Below are 17,290 nucleotides of genomic sequence, written 5' to 3'. Positions count from 1 at the left end.
TTCCAAGATATTGCCTTTTTTTCCCACTGTTTCAACACACACCATCCACAGTGTGATAACAATTGCACAATGAGATTTAGAAACAACTTACAAACATAGAAACCGCAGTACTAAATACTGATGTTTTGGTACCTCACCCCCACCAGAATACACAAACTATTCCCGAACAACCCTAGCCAATGTTGGAGATGCAACGACACCCGAGGGGACCTACCCCACATATTCTGGTTCTGCCCACACATCCAGCCACTTTGGGACGAAACCCAAATTTTGCTGACAAATCTCTTTCATGGCATGGTTACTAAAGAAATTAAGAAAAAATATAAATTGAGCAGAAAAACTTAAGTTAATTTCACCAAAAGGTCCTGAATATTAAATAATTTAAATCAACACAAAAGTTTTTTAGTGAAAAAAACAGACATTTATTGGCTCAGAAGATTTAACACAAATTCAAAAAAACATAAGCCATACTATACCACAGTGGAAAGGAAAACCCAGTGCCTCATGGTACCCACTCTCCTTCCTAACGCGTTTCGCACCATTAGGTGCTTCATCAGAGGAAGTGTGGTGTGAACATGTCACTTCCTTTTTATACCCTAAAGGTGTTAATTTTATACAAATTCCAGGGCCACCATTAGAGCCCTGCAGCAAGCACATACTATATATAACCTTTATGAATACATCACACAGGGTTCACAAAGTGGCCTAAATTCAGCATAATTAATAACAAATGATTAAAAAAGTGAAACACCTAACAAAATGTGTGTCAAAAAATATTAAGCAAAAAAGAATTTTTATAAATACATAAACTAAATTAAAATAAACATACATATACTAATGCATCTAAACAGTTCTAAGCCCGTAAACGTGTGTATAATCACACAATTGGATTATATAGCATATATAAATATATACCCAAATCACTATCACAAACTTTTTTATTATCATTATTTATGTTTTATCATTGCGCGTCAGAAACATCCAACTGTGATAACAGTTGAATATCCTCATACCATTCTTTATATCTGCTTACTGCTAATCACACAATCAGATATTACTGAGGCGCAACAAATTCCCATACATTAAAATGCAACAATACAATCTTTAATACAAAATTAAAACCGTTCATCAATTAAAACTAAGGTATGTAATACCTTATTCCATGAGAAAGACCCTGACCAGTAAGGAACTATATAGTCCATGCAGATCTATTTCATACAATATATCAAAAAATTCCATTTGTAGCCTATTTCCAAGTTGAAACCAGGAATGGTTTCAATTCAAATTTTGTGTTCATTCCCCTCGGTATAACAGTGTCTAGTGTGAATATCCATTTGGACTCTAATCTCAGAAGTTTAGTGACAGGATTCCCCTCACCTTTCTCATCAATTTTATCTATTCCGAACATATTGAATTTTGACACACATTTTGTTAGGTGTTTCACTTTTTTAATCATTTGTTATTAATTATGCTGAATTTAGGCCACTTTGTGAACCCTGTGTGATGTATTCATAAAGGTTATATATAGTATGTGCTTGCTGCAGGGCTCTAATGGTGGCCCTGGAATTTGTATAAAATTAACACCTTTAGGGTATAAAAAGGAAGTGACATGTTCATACCACACTTCCTCTGATGAAGCACCTAATGGTGCGAAACGCGTTAGGAAGGAGAGTGGGTACCATGAGGCACTGGGTTTTCCTTTCCACTGTGGTATAGTATGGCTTATGTTTTTTTGAATTTGTGTTAAATCTTCTGAGCCAATAAATGTCTGTTTTTTTCACTAAAAAACTTTTGTGTTGATTTAAATTACTAAAGAAATTACTACATTTTTACTGGGCAAACCAATTGAAGGCCTCACCCACCCACAGCAGAAATTAGCAAATCATATCCTGACCATAATAAAAACAGCAATAGCATCTAAATGGAAAACAGCTGCCACACCCAGCTGGGCAGAGATCTACCGCAAAATAAATAGCAATATGGAATTTGAATATAGAATTGCTTACATACAAAACAGAGTACCCCAATTTCTCAAGGTCTGGACCCCATGGGAACTGTTCCTACCGGCACAAGGATAACTCAACAAACAGGCACATCAACCCAACCCCATACACCTAATGTGACATATAGTTACAATACTTGGAATTGTATAGTTGTTTTCTTTTTTCTTCTCCTTTTCTTTTCTAAGTTAAATATGTTAACCTCCTTTTTACTAATCTTAACTTCCATTGAGAAAGACCCTCACACACACAATACCTTTTGACCATCTGCCCTCAGGAATTAAGGCGACCCAACGAAAATCCATGTTTTGTGTGTCTTGCTACTACTCCATGTTTGCAAATGACATAAATAACTCTGGATAACTGTCAGAACACTTACAACCAAAATGCATAAACTGTGCCGTATTTCCTGAACCATAATGTATAAAACTGCGAACATTTTCTGCTCTGTTTGTACTAAACTTCAATAAAATATGAGTTACAAAAAAAAAGAAACCGCAGTACTTCAGTCTGCAATTCTCCTTTTATTGCTGCATATCACAACATGTTTCGTGAAGTTGCATATATTTGTTTTTCAGGACAGCTAAGATTTTTAAACTTGAAACACTGAATGTTTGAGAAATACTAATTCTGTAACAAGATATGGCACATTTTTATTACACGCATGAAAACACATTTGAAAAGCCCTGTGTATCCTGAGCATGCCAATACCCAATATATGTGGTGTTATGAAGATTACCGATTGTATAAATAAAACACAGCAGTCACAACTTTCCCAAGCACCACATCATACTTTATACTGCAAGCAAAATGTGCCACTAACATTAAGATTATCCAGGAAAACCATATATTTTTAGGTAGTTCACGCTGTAATGTATTTAAAGTCCGTAAATGACTCTCTATGCCAAACTAGCAACTGCTAGTAACACCAAAATATTAAAGTGTATAAAAGTAATTACAGTATAATGCACTGTTGCAAGCGGTGTATTTGCCCCAGAAACACTACTATAGTTTATATAAACAAAGCTGCTGTGTAGCCCCTGGGGCAACCATTAAAAGGAAAAAAGGCACAGGTTACTTAGCAGGTAACAGATAAAGCCCCACCCATTATATTCTACAGAGCTTATCTGTTATCTGCTATGTAACTCGGTGCCTTTTCTCCTTTTTCCAACATAAATGGCTGCCCCCGCGGCTACACAGCAGGGTATTTATATAAACTATAGTAGTGTTTCTGAGCAAACACACCAGTTTTACCAGTGCATGGCAACACTACATTATATTTTAATTACTGTAAAACACATTTTTTTTTTATGTTAATGTTCTTTTAAGAACAAATATAAAGCATTCAAAATATGAATGATATAGACCAGTGTTGGCAAACTGGCCTACAGGTATATGTCTTCTGGTCCCTGAAGCTTCATGGAATAAATGCAGATTAAATAAAGCATATTCTTTTAAAGAGGACCTATATATAAAATAAAAATCTTGTTTCCTTCCGTATTGGAATTAATCAATCAAAGCCAGCAGACAGGCACCATTTTGTGGACACTGTTACGAAGGCAAGCTGTGTATCATGCCAAAATCTAATTTATGTGCCAGAATGGGGGACCAGGTGCCCATGCCCATGCACTGGCTACACAGTTAGATGAGGAGGAGGGAGGGGAAAAGTGAGATGTGCAGTGACATCTACGTAGTGCTGAATGGAAAGCTAAAGTTATTGTCTGCCCCGCCTCTATGCCTAAGGCATAGAGGTGGCGCAACCAATATATGATTGACAGCTGGGATTTTTAAATGCCTTTACAATGGGTTTGGATGTGTTAATATAAAAATGAATTTGGGTTTCATGTTTAATTTGAAAAGGGCTTTTATTATACAGCTTTTTATGTCTGGGTGACAGGTCCTCTTTGAAGAGGTGCCCTATCCGACTTGGCAAGTTTTGTCGTTATGAAGTCAGCATGAAGGTCATGAAATGAGGCATGGAGCAGGAGAGCAGAGCCAGTGTAACAGATGGGGCAGGGGGATCAGAGTGAGCAACAGCGTGTGGTGTGTGCTTGAAAAGCAAGAGAAGCAAAGATAACTAAGTTAAGGGTGAAGACACACAGAGCCAATAGTAGCAGCTTCTTGTCACGGCAACAAAAATAGACAGTGCTGATCATTTACTGATAACTGTCTCTACGTGTGATTTAGCAGAAGCAATTCTCGGTATTGTCTATGGCAGGGCATTTTCTGGTAGCCATGACAAGTAGCTGCTATGAAGTAGCTCCATGTCTTTACCCTACGATATGACGTAGAGATAAAAGTATCAAGTTACAAACAAGTATTTGAAAATATGGAGGTTAGCAGAATAAAGCATAGCAAGAAATAATGTAATTGCAGAAAAGTGAGGTGATTGTATAACAAAGTTGCAAAGAAATATGGAGGTTAAAAAGGGGAGTAATTTGAGAGAGAATGAAGGGGGAAGAAGGATTTAGCATCTTATCTGGCCATGTATGGGCACCCCTGACAGGCCTACCTGACTGATATCTGGCCTAAAACTCGATCGAGCAGGTTTGATTTCCCAATCAGACTGGGGACCTTATCAGTTCATTGATGTGGTCCTCAGTCCAACTATATATAATATATATATATATATATATAGTTTATGTATGCAAGTGTATAGATTGGCAAGTATAGGTTGTGTGTGCTGGGTTTGCTTGGAAGGGTTGAAATCCACGGGGGATTGACTGGTGGACCGTGATCAACGTCTTGGCCACCCCTGGTTTAGGTTGTCCAGCTCGTATGGCTGTTTTAATCACTACACAGAAGCTCTTGTTGAAATCCACAACTCACCTTGTTACTAAGCATGTAGATATTTGTATTGCAAACTTGCATCAGGGAAAACAAAAAAATAAATAAACTACAAAGTACTATAGAGAAGACTATATCAATTTTAATTTTGCTTTAAAAGCAAAATATTTTACAAAACCAGCATCACAATGAACGTATCACATGATGAGCTCTTCACACGTGAGGAGTAACACTGCAAGAACACCAAGCAAGCAGCAAAAGGATCACTTATATTGACATTACAATACAAATATTCAGACACCAGCCTCCATAGCAAGGTCACCAACTTCACAAAAGCAACATTAAATCTGGTTATAATGTCAAATTTCTTACAATATAGTGAAATGTGTTTCACCTCAAGTATAGTCTTCCTGTGCTCTCTTTTTGGATGTCAGTAATCAGCAGTCCTGTTTTAATTTTAATTCTACAATGTAGCAATTTAACTAATACGGTTACATTTAACATATCAAGCAGAATAAAGCCCAAAAAGTGTCAGAAATGTGGACAGTCTGAATTACTCCAACATTTCTTGCACACAGCCTTTGTCATACTCCCTTTTATAAGGACTGTATGCCAAAACATTGACATCATTTGTACTTTTGGCCTTAAAGGACAAGGAAAGGCTAAGTCACTTGGGGGTGCCAAAATGTTAGGCACCCCCAAGTGACTTGAATCGCTTACCTTGTACCCCGGGCTGGTGCCCCTGTTAGGAGAAAACCGCACCAGCCCGGGGTACCTGTAGCGAGCGCTTCCTCCTTCCTGCTTCATTTTGCGGGCGAATTCCCGGGACCGGCGCATGCGCATTAGAGTGAAAAGCCGACTTCTCTGTTAAAGTTCTGCTTTTTCACTCTACTGCGCATGCGCGTGTGAGCGAAGCAGGAAGGAGGAAGCGCTGCAGCTACCCCGGACTGGTGCTGTTCTCTCCGTACAGGGGCACTAGCCCGGGGTAAAAGGTAGGCGATTTAAGTCACTTGGTGGTGCCTAACATTTTGGCACCCTCAAGTGATTTTGCCTTTCCTTCTCCTTTAAAGATGAAGACACATGGAGCTACTAGTAGCAACTACTTTTTCATGGCTACTGAAAATACCCTGCCATAGAAAATACTGAGAATTGCTTCTGCTAAAACATATATAGAGACTGTCATCAGTAAATGATCAGCATTGTCTAAGTAGCTGCTACTAGTAGTGTGTGTCTTCACCATTATGCTGTGTGGTATGCATGTGTGTATTATTTAGGAATTACTTGCTATGTATCAGTTAGGTCAGGGTGATCAAAGGGAAACTCCTTTAAAGGAGAAGAAAGGTAAAAACTAAGTAAGCTTTATCAGAAAGGTCTATGTAAATACAGCCATAAGCACTCACAGAAAAGCTGCAGAGTCCTCTATCAAAAGAAACACACAATTTCTTGTCTCCTTTTTGGTAAACATGTTCTTTGGTATCTGACTTCCTCTCTCGGAAACAGACAGAAACTGCTTCAGCAATTACACTTACAAAAATTTTTAAATCCAATGAAAATTTCCAGTTAATGTATGGGATCTTTGAATATTTTCAACCCTATATTCAAAAATCTCCAAATAATGTTAGTCCATTTTAACTAAAGTTAATTTTAAGCAAATAATTATAATTATTTTAGGTTATTTTCTTTACAATAAGACAGCAACGGAACAATAACAAATACCATTGGTAAAAAATATTCACTGCACTATATCTTTACTGATATATTTTTCCTGAGGTGATCATTATTACAGGCAACTTGTCACCTATGGCTGACAAATTGCCATCTGCCCTCCTCACCCAAGGCAAAGCATAAACGCCTTTTTAAGGTAGGCTTAATTAAATGGTGATTGAATGTAATTAAATTTGTTACTGCTGTAGAAGCACCATGGGCAGCACCGCCAGTTTGTTCAACTAGTAGATGGGGTCTATAAATTCCATTATACATTACCTTCATAGATACAAGTTTGGAAAGGGTGGAATAGTTTTGCCATTCTAATGGAAGTAGAGAAATGTCAGGACAATATATTTCTAAACATACACTGATTACACTTACAGATTTTAGAAGCTATTATGATGGTGTTCCAAATGCTTTTATACAGATTATGGTGGCTACTAATATTTTCAAAGTTTTGAGTCACACGACACAAGTGATCACTAAGAACCATTCATAATATATTTTACAGGTTATTCAAGTCCTGACATGTAGAAAAATACAGCTCAGCCTACAGATCCTCAAATGACCTGTGATCTGTTTCCTGCAAAACCATAAATTCAGTTACAAAAGTCTGTAAAATAGCTTAATTATTTATTAGCACCTCTGGCTCAATATGCAACCTGGGGCTAAGGTACAGAAGATAGAAATAAAGTGCAGAGCAGGAAGAAATGCCAAGCACATATTTACTAACCAGTGTCACTGCCCAAACTGTAGAGGTCTAATGCTGGTATAAAGGTACAGATTTTTATTTTATTAAATGATTCAGCACTTTAAAGATTTAAACAATCTGAGCACAACAATAATATAAAAGCAATGCTATGCTGTAGGAGTAAAATAAATATCAGAATCAGAGGAAGTCTTATGTTGGGACACATCAAATTTACTACTTACACAAGAGAAGTGGGCATCCTAACAGCCAAACAGAGTGTTTCTTGTCATGTAGAAGACATGGGTTAACTGTAACTAACACTGATGTTGGGATCTTTGTGGTTATTGGGAAATCATGGACTTAAGATGACAATACAAAGGCAGACTTTGGGGTTAACTAACTAAAATGACCAACAGGCACAGTTTTCGGATACATTATGCTATTATACATGATGGGCGTTTTGTGGTGCGTTGGAAATTAGATTTCCCATGGTGACAAACTACTCCATCTGTCAAGGCCATAAAGCCGTGTCCAATATTTTACACCAAAACACTGTGTAAACTCATTGTCAGATAAATCAATGATGGATTGAAAGGAAGCCATTTCACTTGTAAGAAACATTTTCCAACTTCCCCTTATGCTGAAGATGGCCAAACACTAAGATTAGTTTGGCGAAGGCTTCTCCAATATGCCCACATTGAGCTAGCTGGTACTGAGCTGATCCGAGGGCCAAACAATTGGACCACAATTAAAGTAACCCAGGCTGTCAGAAAGCAAATTCGGTCCTTGCTTTTTAAACCTGCCCAATAGATATCTGGCCAATTTTAGGCTAGATATCTGTCAGGCAGGCCCCATAAACAGGACAATAAGCTGTAGACTCTGTCCAGGAGGCACCTGTTTAACAGAAAACATCTAATTGGTTGCTATGGGTTACTGCATTTTAATGAACTTTATGTGAATTTTATTACATTTAGGGGGTTAGAGCATAATGCAACCAGACTATAATATTCCTTTTAAACTGCGGAATCAGGAATATCTGTGTAGAAAGAAGAAAAAAAAAACACAATACATTTATACTTATTATTAAAGGAGAAGGAAAACTACTCAGGTATTTTATTTCCAATAGAGTAACCACAATAGTGCAAGCCGGAACACTATATTTAATCTGCAAAATGATTTACAGCCCTAGAAGCTACCTCTGTGTCTAAGGTAGCAGCTGCCATTTGAGCTTGGTCTGACTTCCCTTCCAGGTAGGAAACAGCTCTCTGCTCAGATTACAGCACCAAACTGAGCAGGCCCTGCCCCAAAGAATTTTTCTGAGATCAGGAAGTCTGACACAGAAGATCATGTACACAGGACAGAAGGAAATAAATGTGGTGTTTCTTTTCATTAAGGACTAAGAGCAGCAGTTCTGTGAGTGCTTATGGTTGTATTTACATAGACCTTTCTGATAAAGCTTGGTTTTTTTCCTTACCTTCTTCTTTATTTAAAGTTCAGGAAGTGTTTATGCAACCTTTCTACATAAGCCCAACTGAACAAGCAAGCCAAAAAGAGGGGGTATATCCTCCCTTTAATAAATCTGCAAATACTTACAATAAACCTGTATTAGGTTATAAGAACAATGCAGTCCCCTAACTTACAGCAAGCAGCAAATGAAGGGAGTCTGTGGGTTTCAGTAAACCAACCCCACACATTTCACAGCACTAAACTGTGAAAAAAATATATATCCTTTCATTTGTACTTGCAGATTTGGTCTATTATAAAGGGAAAACAAACCCCACAGCCAGAGTTAAACTACAGAAGAAGCAGACCCTGCAGCTGTGGGAACCCTTTCCCTTGGGGTCCAATCTCATGTAGTTATATAATGCTGGTAAACACAAGGTTTGTTCAGAGAAGGACAAGTTGGTTGGTCTTTTTCCGGGGGAAGCTTATTTATCATAGTCCAGGCATGCCCAGCATACAGCGCTGCCACTGGCAGGGAATTGCTCTAGTTGGTTTCTAGCTCACTAATAAGCACTCTGTGTTACTAGGTAGGGGGAATAAACAGAGCGCCACTCTGTACTCGCCTACACCCCTGGGCATACTTGGGCCCCACAAGAACGACACACAAAGTAGCGTCTCATGTAGCCCAGGCAGAGGGCGGACCGTAGGACAACACGGCACTGTCGCAGCGCATGTAGAAGCGTGACAAGAAAGACACCACGTGCGACGCAGCGACCATGGGAGACGCGGCCAAAGCGCTGACAGTCTGCGCAGATGTGAGAGACACAAACGGGATTTAATAACCGAGGCAACAGAGCATTTCTCTGGCAATATTCAAGCTGGCACTATCTAGGTGTTGTTACACTATAACTCCCAGCATCCCACGAAAGCCAACTAAAAAGAGTAGCCGTGAAAAGGAAGCAGCTGGAGAGCCGGGGACTAAAGGTTAGAGAAGGAAAGAAGGGGGGGCACCGAGGCAAACTGGATGACAGCCCAGCATGGTGAGCCGGTGCGGGAGGAGCCACGATTTGCCTCTATCTATTAAACCGTAACCCTCCGCCTCTAACAGACAGAAGCTACGTACGGGCTTAGCAAGGAAGCTGTATGGAGACATACCCGGTGAGTGAGGCCCCCGGTGCGGGCGGTCAGGCCCGATCTTCTTTAGCTCTGTTCCCCGCCCGCTGTATCCGGCGGACCTGTCGGTAGTATCACCTGAGGCCCATGTTGTGTGCGAGGCCGGGAGCCTGAATGCGACAGCGGCAGAGTGACAGGAGGCGAAGGCACCGACACAGGCGGGAGAGAGTAAGAGGAGGAGGCGAAAATGATGGAGATACACTGGGCGACTGGAGGGGAGGAGAGATGGGGGAGGAGTTCGCTAGGCCAACAGAGTGAGAGACAGGGGGGTGTAGGGGAGGAGGAGACATGCCAGATAGGTAGTTCTCCAGCCAAATTGCGCTACATTTCAAACTTAGTGGCGAGTTGTAAAAGTCCAAACCCGCCAGTGTACAGATTTGGGTTAGTTTTAGAACTTGCTGCGGGTTTGGGCTTTAAAAACCCGCCAACATTTATTTATTTAATAATTCATGCAAACTACAAGCGTGACAGCACGTTCTCAGGCTCAGCCCTACCTGGCCCGCCTCTCCCTTTTCCCTGACGAATTGCCTACTGCATGATGGGTAATGTAGTTCTTATTGTAGCTGTCGCTTTCTGCTGCTCGCTAAATAAAACTAAAATACGCAGCATGCACTGGGGCCGGGTGTAATTGAAGCTGGAGTGTAGACTCTATTTGGTGCTCTCCTCCATTGGGGATTCGCCGAGCAGCTGTAGGAGGGCTGTGTGCGCAGGTCGCTGTGGGTATGATGTACATGTACGGACTGCCCATACTGCTGCCCAGCATCTGGATTTAGCATGACAGGGGTCGCAGGCTCTCCGACTGCTGCAAAGTCCTATGCGTTATTTTGCACTAATGTGGAGGGGTTTGTTTGTGCTGTACACTGCTGAGTTATGTATAATTTTGCAATATTATCAATACCTAGGGGCCGATTCATTAAAACACGAGTTCGAATTACGAATGGGAAAAATTCGGATTGGATACGATAATTTCTCAAGATCGCGACTTTTTTGTCACTGTCACGACTTTTTTGTATCTTGCGCGACTTTTTCATCACCGTCGCAACTTTTTCGTATTGAATGATCGTAAACGGTGGGAAAACCTTTCCGACTTTGATCCTACTGTGCACAATTTTGGAAGCCTCCCATAGGACTCAATGGCACTCTGCAGCTCCAACCCGGCCCAAGGAAAGTCTCCCATAGGACTCAATGGCACTCTGCAGCTCCAACCTGGCCCAAGGAAAGTCTCCCATAGGGCTCAATGGAACTCTGCAGCTCCAACCTGGCCCAAGGAAAGTCTCCCATAGGACTCAATGGCACTCTGCAGCTCCAACCCGGCCCAAGGAAAGTCTCCCATAGGGCTCAATGGCACTCTGCAGCTCCAACCTGGCCCAAGGAAAGTCTCCCATAGGGCTCAATGGCACTCTGCAGCTCCAACCTGGCCCAAGGAAAGCCTCCCATAGGACTCAATGGCACTCTGCAGCTCCAACCTGGCCCAAGGAAAGCCTCCCATAGGGCTCAATGGCACTCTGCAGCTCCAACCTGGCCCAAGGAAAGTCTCCCATAGGGCTCAATGGCACTCTGCAGCTCCAACCCGGCCCAAGGAAAGTCTCCCATAGGGCTCAATGGCACTCTGCAGCTCCAACCCGGCCCAAGGAAAGTCTCCCATAGGGCTCAATGGCACTCTGCAGCTCCAACCTGGCCCAAGGAAAGTCTCCCATAGGGCTCAATGGCACTCTGCAACTCCAACCTGGCCCAAGGAAAGTCTCCCATAGGGCTCAATGGCACTCTGCAGCTCCAACCTGGCCCAAGGTAAGTCTCCCATAGGGCTCAATGGCACTCTGCAGCTCCAACCCGGCCCAAGGAAAGTCTCCCATAGGGCTCAATGGCACTCTGCAGCTCCAACCTGTCCCATGGAAAGTCTCCCATAGGGCTCAATGGCACTCTGCAGCTCCAACCTGGCCCAAGGAAAGTCTCCCATAGGGCTCAATGGCACTCTGCAGCTCCAACCCGGCCCAAGGAAAGCCTCCCATAGGGCTCAATGGCACTCTGCAGCTCCAACCTGGCCCAAGGAAAGCCTCCCATAGGGCTCAATGGCACTCTGCAGCTCCAACCTGGCCCAAGGAAAGTCTCCCATAGGGCTCAATGGCACTCTACAGCTCCAACCTGGCCCAAGGAAAGTCACGATACCGAAGCTTGAATGAATGCGAAACTTTCGTACTCGGCGCGACAATATGAATTTGTTGCAAATTTTTTTCGCAAAGTACGAAAAAGTCGCAACGGCGACGAAAAATCTGCGCAAGATACGAAAAAGTCGTGACGGCGACAAAATTGTTGAAAAAACCGCATTTGGAGCGTTCGTGCCTTAGTAAATCTCCCCCCTAGCGTTTTTAAGATCCAGCTGTTGGAAATCATACAGTGAAAGGTTTAATCTTTTAACCCTTTCACTGCCAGCCGTTTTGGTCAAAGCGGAACTTCTACTGCCAGACAGTTTTTGAACATTTTGCACTATTTCACTTTAGGGGCCTTTCCTCGGGGGGCTTTTAGTTTACCCAGGAAAACAATATATTGTTTTTTTCAGGACAACCTAAGCTTTCAAAATATGGTAGAATTTTGGTGTTTTTCCATTTGTGAAATTTTTAAAAAAATTACTTCAAAGCTTCCAGTCTATAGTATCTTATTTCCTATATGTCAAAAAGTAACCAAATAAAACACTCTAAATATGAATGCCAGGGGTCCACTGAACAGTTTGATGCCCAATATGTATAGGTTTACCTAAGTATGTGGCATGTAGGGGCCCCAATGTGAACATACCCCCATATAATCTGTCATTTCAGCTCCTGCAAAATCAACACATTTACATCATTATATGTGGGATAAAGCTAGTAAAATGTACACTCACCCCAGAAAGTCATATATTTTTGGAAAGTACACATTCCCTTGAATCTAAAATGGGTACTCATGTCTTTCTACTCCAAAGTAACAAGCCGCAAAGCTTTTCTAAATGTAGCAATTTTGATGACATTTCCAAAAATCCCCTCAAAGCTTCCATTTTGCAGCATTTTATCTCCCACATAGCATTCGGTACCAAGATAAAACACCCTACATTTGAACACCTGGGATCCACTGAACAGTTTGATACCTAATATGTATAGGTTTACCCAAATATGTGGCATGTAGGGGCCCCAATGGGAAGATACCCCCATATGATCTGTCATTTCAGCTCCTGCAAAATCAACACATTTACATCCTTTATGTGGGATAATGGTACAAAAAAAGAACACTCACCCTAGAAAGCCATATATTTTTGGAAAGTACACATCCCCCCGAATTTATAATGGATACCCATTTCTTTTTACTCCAAAGTACTAAGCTGTAAAGCTTTCCTGTTTGCCGATTTTTATGACATTTCAGAAAATCGCCTAAAAATTTAGCAATTTGACGCATTTATTTCACACAATTTCTTGCATACAAAGGCAAATCACCCCAAATAGAAACACCTAAGGTCTACTGAACAGTTTGATGCCCAATATGCATAGATATCCCAAAGTCTGTGGTATGTACTGACCCCAAAATAAAAATAGCGCATATGGATTTCTCGCCTGCCAACTCAGCTTTTGCACAGAGCCCCCTGACAGTGTATTATGTGCCATAACACTCCCTAACTATACAGAGACCCCCAGAAAACCAAATATTTTTGGGAAGTACACATTCTGATGAATTAAAAATAGGTAAAGTAATTTTTCTACACCAAAGTTACACATGGCAAAGCTATGCTAAAAACAGATCAGGAATACTAATACAGGGATAAAAATGCAATAAAACCACAAAAATTGTGCAAATTAGTGAAACGACAAAATAAGTCACACAACAGTGTAATTAGTGGTCAGAATATCTAATCCAATAGTCACACTATAAAATATAGTTTTTAGGGAAAAGAAAGTTTGTGTGTACATGTGTAAAAGTTGTGTGACAGTGTGTAAGTGTGTATATTAGTGTATATAAGTGCAAAATGAAAAAAAACAAGAAACAAAAAAAAAAAAACCTGCTAAATTGTGTACAGTAAGTGTGTGTGAGTGTGTGTAAGTGCAAAAAAAAAAAAAAACAACCTTACCTGTCCTGAAGCAGGGATCGCAGTCCTGGTCCTCCTGCTGCAGTGTTCATCCGTGGGCGGCGCTTGGGGGGGGGGAAGCAGGAAGGAGGAAGTGAAGGAAGACCAAGCAGCAGACGCAGCTCGTTGCCCAGGGGGCACATGCCGCTTCTGCAGAGAGTACCTTTATCTGCCAAACAACGTACGGCACACATTGTTGGCAGATAAAGCCTTTTGCTGCAACAACGTACGCCGTACGTTGTTGGCAGTAAAAGGGTTAAATAAATAGTGCCATGGGAAAACATGTTTACAAAATGCATAAGTTAATAGAGCTTTTCCAGCCGATATCCGCTGAAAAAAGCGAAGTCTTGTGTTTTTTTGGCAGATATCGGCTTCATGTGCCTGCACTCGAGCGTATTCAATGCTTCCTGGTGCAGGCACAAGTAGAAGTATTTTCAAGTGCAGGGGCGTATTCTCACCAAGTGTTTTTAGGCTTGCTGAGAATATTCTACGTGTTGCATTAGCCTAAGAAACAACATATATGATGTAATTTCCTTTGCATTATAACCTGTATGCCACCTCCTTGGATCAGTATGTAATTTCCTGTATGAGTGCACAATGCTTGCCTTTTTTGGTAACTACATGATAATATAATACAGTTCATTACATTGTTGTAGCTGTGTTCTATTTTTAATATTTCTTAAGCAGTATAGTGTTACATTCAGCTGTAACCATGAGGCCACTGTATAACCAATAAAAAGTGCTACAGGTTATTTTGTATTGGATGTCACGGCACCATCTGAAACTGAATCTTTCAGAATTCATTATTTTTCCTCCAACATCCTTTCCTGTCCCTCAGGTTTCACTGTCAATAACATCACCTTTCAATCAAGCACTCAGACACACTGCCTAGGAATTATCTTAGACTCCCAACTCTCTTTTACACCATACATCCAATCACTTGCCAAATCTTGCCGTTTCACCTGTGCAACATTGCCCGAATATGCCCTTAGTTTAGACACAACTAAAGCACTCATCCAGTTGCTCATCGTTTCCCAACTTGATTACTGTAACCTACTCCTTACAGGCATCACAACACATCACCTTTCCCAACTCCAATCTGTTCTAAACACTGCTGCCAGACTCATTCATCTATCTCGTTGTTCCACATCTGTTGCTCCACTATGCATATCTCTTCACTGGGTCCCAATCTCCTCTAGAATTATATTCAAATTACTAACACTTACATATAAGGCCCTTACTAATGAAGCCCCTCCCTATATCTCAGCTCTGATCCAAAAATACACTCCTTCACACAATTTACGTTCTGCCTCTGACCTTTGCCTCTATTCTCCTCTCATCACCTCTTCCCATTCCTGACTGCAAGACTTCTCCTGGGCTTCTGTCTGTCTCTGGAATTCTCTGCCTTGGCCCATCAGACTCTCCCCTTCCTTCCAAACCTTCAAACGCTCCCTAAGGACCCATCTGTCTAGGGAAGCATATGCAATGTATATTAGCTGATCAGACATTTATATATGTATCATAAATCATCAATCAACATCCACACTCTTTTTGTTTCTAACCCCTGTAGATTGTAAGTTCTTGTGAGCAGGGCCCTCTGATCCTATTGCTACTTGTTTGTTAAACCTTTAAGATCCCTGTTTGTTTAAATTTATTGTGAAGCGCTGAGTAATTTGCTGGCACCATATAAATAAATGAAGACCTGGGGTTTTCCGGATAAGGGGTCTTTCTGTAATTTGGATCTCCATACTTTAAGTCTACTTAAATCATTTAAATATTGATTAAGCCCAATAGGCTTGTTTTGTCTCCAATAAGGATTAATTATATCTCAGGATCAATTACAAGATGGCCCATTCCATAATTCAGAACTTTTTGGATAACGGGTTTCCGGATAAGGGATCCCATACCTGTACTAAGAAAAACAAGTTACCCAGGGATAATAAAGATTATTACAATGTAAAATACACAAATGGACACATGATACTTTATACACTGAAGACAACCCTAAAAGGGTTAGGGGTAAGGTTCTGAGTGGTAAAAATACCAGCAATAAAATGGACCTAGATTATCCTATTTTTACAGGGAATCCAGTGAGGTCAAGATATGCCCCAAAAAAACAGAGAAGGAAGGAATAAAAGTAATACAACACATTAATGTGCTAAGTTTTATTTTTTTTCATTTTCTGCTGCATATTAAACAGGCACTTTTGAAATAATAATAATAGGCAGATTATTATTCTATATATGTATAACATTTGTGCTCACAACTACATTTTAAACCTTTAGGCAGTCAATGATGTTGTGACCGCAAAATTCACTCTGCATTCACCCATTCCAATACGCTAAGGATAGTAAGACAATTTGTTCAATAAGCAAAACAGGAATTGTTTATCCATATATTTCAACCATTTGGGAGTTTTAACCTTGAAAGCAAGTAAGGTAAAACTTAACGAATAAGATAAAAGTGAGTGTATGATGGGACAGACCGAGGATGACTGAAATAGTTGGCCAGCTTGACTATATTGCAATATATGCACAGACAATCTGTGGACATAGAGGACAGATTTTGGCAGATAAATACTGGAGGGTCCTATTAGAGGACCCACCATTATACCGGATATACTCGAGTATAAGTCAAGTTTTCCAGCACTCAAAATGTGCTAAAAAAGGAATCCTCGTCGCGCCTCGCAACCCCCCTCCCACCGTGTGCGCGGCATGCGCTTGTACTTGCCATATTATTAGTGTGTGTTGGGTCCCTGTGCTTGCCATATCACCAAGGGGTGTGGGTGACATGATGTGGGAGTTATGTAATAAAATATGATTAAAAAATGTAGCAATTAAATTGAGATATTAACCTGTACAACCTTGCATGTGGTTATCTTATGTTGGATGCGCCTGATTTTCCAGCCCATACCTTGTGTTTATTAATATGGTAGTCATGTAAGCACATATGAGTGTCCTTTTATTAAATAATTTGATTATTGAAATTTAGCAGTAGCTGCACATTTCCCACCCTAGGCTTATACTTGAGTCAATAAGTTTTTCCACTTTTCTTAGGTAAAATTAGGTACCTCGGCTTATATTCTGATCAGCTTATACTCTAGTATATAAGGTAATCATTTTACCTAAGAAAGTATGTCACAGAAGGAGTCCACATCTGAAGTATTTTTAACTCACAGTCATTTTTTTGCCCCCACGAATAAAATATGAATAAGTGCTAGGAAAGACACAGGTGAGATTCTACGGCCTTGGCCGCCCTGAGGCCTGAGGTGGACTTTCCAATGACTCCGCCCCCCCGCCTACAGAGCTTCAGCACAGGTCGAAAGGGGGCCACATCGCTAGCACAGAGAGAGCAATTGCACTCTCTGCACTAGAAGAGCCAGATTCTGATGAAAAAAAAACT

At 40.7% G+C, this 17,290-nt stretch overlaps 1 protein-coding gene across 2 annotated transcripts in view; it reads right to left on the bottom strand.

Moving 5' to 3' along the window:
• The window catches only part of atp13a3 (ATPase type 13A3), a 77,898-nt gene extending 67,598 nt beyond the window's left edge, over positions 1–10,300 (bottom strand). Inside the window, exon 1 of one of the 2 annotated variants that reach the window (XM_031902120.1) lies at positions 9,784–10,300. The gene's annotated coding sequence lies outside the window, so the exon portion shown is untranslated. The remainder of the gene's footprint in view (positions 1–9,783) is intronic. The other variant, XM_031902119.1, reaches the window with a different exon arrangement.
• Positions 10,301–17,290: the final 6,990 nt, after the last annotated feature.

This window comes from Xenopus tropicalis, chromosome 5 (genome assembly GCF_000004195.4).
Source record: "Xenopus tropicalis strain Nigerian chromosome 5, UCB_Xtro_10.0, whole genome shotgun sequence".
In the NCBI taxonomy this organism is placed as follows: domain Eukaryota; kingdom Metazoa; phylum Chordata; class Amphibia; order Anura; family Pipidae; genus Xenopus; species Xenopus tropicalis.
Note: the sequence above shows the minus strand (reverse complement) of the source record. Positions and strands in the feature narration are given on the sequence as shown.